At 37.4% G+C, this 2,654-nt stretch overlaps 1 pseudogene; it reads left to right on the forward strand.

Annotated features, from left to right (window-relative positions):
• Positions 1-260: 260 nt before the first annotated feature.
• LOC102842964 overlaps positions 261-2,654 on the forward strand; it is a 41,450-nt pseudogene continuing 39,056 nt past the window's right edge.

Consider the following 2,654-nt stretch of genomic DNA (forward strand, 5'->3'; position numbering starts at 1 on the left):
TCATACATTACTGGTGGAACTGTAAAATTGCGTTATCCCTATAGAAAATGGTATGGTGTTTCCTTTAAAAATTGGAAATAGAAATACCATATGATCCAGCAGTCTCTCAACTTGGTATATATCCTAAAGAAATATGAACCTTGACATGAACAGATATATGCACACCCCTCCATATCTAATTCACAACAGCAAAACCATGGAAACAACCTAAATGCTCATCAATAGAAAAATGGATAATCAAACTATGGTACAAATCCACAATGGAAAAATACACAAAGCTAAAGAATAACGATGAATTTGGGAAACACTTCACGACATGGATGAAACGAGAACATTATGCTAAGTGAAATAACCCAATTACAAAAGGACAAATGTTATATAAAACCACTATTATAAAATATCAAGAAAAGGCTTTCACTCTAAAAGTAATAATTATTAATGGTTACCAATGTAGGAGGAGAATAGAAGACAATTTACTAACTACAGGGTTGTTGTTGTTGTTGTTAAGTGCCATTGAGTTGATTCCAACTCAGGTAGACATATTAAACTGGGTGAAGGGGAAGGCAGGGTACTATACGAGGAAGGTCAGAAAAATATGATGAAGGCAGAGGAAGACATTGGGAAAGTACAAGAGTTAAAGGCAACAGAGATAAATATTGCTCTATGCACAAACCTACAATAAAAATAATCTAGAAGTAGATGCATGTATAGACACAAAGGCTGCATGGATATGAAAGACATAACTATGTCTACTATATGAGGGCACTTCAAGAAGTCATGGAAAGTGGAATTAAAAGATATATAGAATTATTATGGGAACTTTTTGAAGCCTCCTAGTATAGGTTTAAGGAGTTCTGTAGTGTAATGGTGGCAAGCCGGGCTGCAGTTTGAAATGACCAGTAGTCCCACAGAAGAAAGATGAGGCTTTCTGCTCCTGTAAAAATTTACAGCCTCAGAAACCCTACACAGGGTCGGTTTGAGTTGGAACCAACCCCACAGCACATAACCACCACAACCAGTGCATGTTTGTCCTGATGTGGTGCTGCCTGCTAATGTACTGGACTGCAAGATCAGTTTGAACCCAAGGTCAGCAGTTCAAGTCACCATCCCCTCCTCAAAAATCCAATACAGACAGGGTCACTATGAGCTGGAACTGACTCAACAGCACTTAACAACAAATATAGGTTTGACAGAGGATATTTCTACATGTATATTTACCTCTGCTGCAAAGAGGTGTATTCATAAATGTAATGGAACAGATAGGGGCCAAAGTTATAAAAACTATTTAATCAAACACCTTGAGAGAATGAATCGCTGAGCCTGACGCTCAGGGGATACCAAGGTCAATTAGCATAGCATAGTCCACAAAGGCAATGTTCTACATCCAACTTCAGTGAATAGCAACCGGGGTCTTAAAGCTTGTGAGAGGCCATCTCAGGTGCAACTCATGGTCTCTCCCTGTCTGGAGCAAAAACGAGTGAAGAAAATTGAAGCTGCATGGATATAATCTGTCCAGTGGACTAATTTACCACACAAACATCAGCCTCCACAATCTTCTGAGTCCATAACTAGGTAGTGACTAGAATCCACTACTAAGTGCTCTGAAATGGACCATGTTAGAAGGTCCTGGATTGAGTGGGAGAAAAATGGGAGAAAAGGCCAAGCTTACTGGTCAGATAAATACTGGTTGACACCCTCCCCCCAGGTTATAAGGGTGACCCCCTTATCATTTCCAAATCTGGAAATGAACTCACTTGCATGGCTCGATTTTCAGCCAAAAACTAGACATATTTATTAAGGGAACACTAACACTAGGAAGATATGTACACCTTAGAATTTTCAACCATTTGTGAGCAAAAGGGAAACATTTGCTCAAAGACAAAGTTCAGAAGGGTTAGGAAAGTAAATAGGAAACACAAGGAGGAAGTGGGCTAAGTAATATTACAATGCAAATATTGCAGTTAATGTCATGAAACAAAATATGTATGAATTGTTGAATGGAAAGCTAATTTGCTCTGTAAATCTTCACCCAATTCACAATGAAATATTTAAAACAACAACAACAAAAAAAAGTTACACAAAAAGTTAGGTTTCCATTTAACAATTTCTACACAAATTATTCAATGATACTTGGTTACATTTTTCACAATGTATTATCATTCTCATTCATTCTATTCTGGTTGTATCATTTCCAGAACTCTAGTTTCACTGTCCCCTTGCCTTCTAATCTTTGGTTTAGAATAATTTTTGACCATTTGGTCTACCAATGCACCCATGTAGCCTTTGTGTCTCTATCAAAACAAAACTTGTTTTCACTTTATTTTATTTTTAACTTTTATTGAGAATTGAGTGAGAGTTTACAGAGTATATTAATCAGGTTTATATTCAATGAATCATACACTTCATTTCATTTCAATGATGGCAATCCCCTCCATGTAACCTCAATTATCTTACTTCCTCCCTGTGATTCTTATTCCATTCCACCTTCCCTCCTATCCCTTTTTAACTTTGTTCTTAGGTTAATTCTGCTCTTTGGATCTTGAATGGTTGACCATTCCATGGAGAGCAAACCTTACTAGTGTTTTTGTCTACCCTATATACTTATCTAGGGGTCCTGGTGTGGCAATGTGGGTTAATGCACTGGACTGCAAAGT

The sequence above is a fragment of the Chrysochloris asiatica genome, unplaced genomic scaffold, assembly GCF_000296735.1.
Source record: "Chrysochloris asiatica unplaced genomic scaffold, ChrAsi1.0 scaffold00036, whole genome shotgun sequence".
In the NCBI taxonomy this organism is placed as follows: domain Eukaryota; kingdom Metazoa; phylum Chordata; class Mammalia; order Afrosoricida; family Chrysochloridae; genus Chrysochloris; species Chrysochloris asiatica.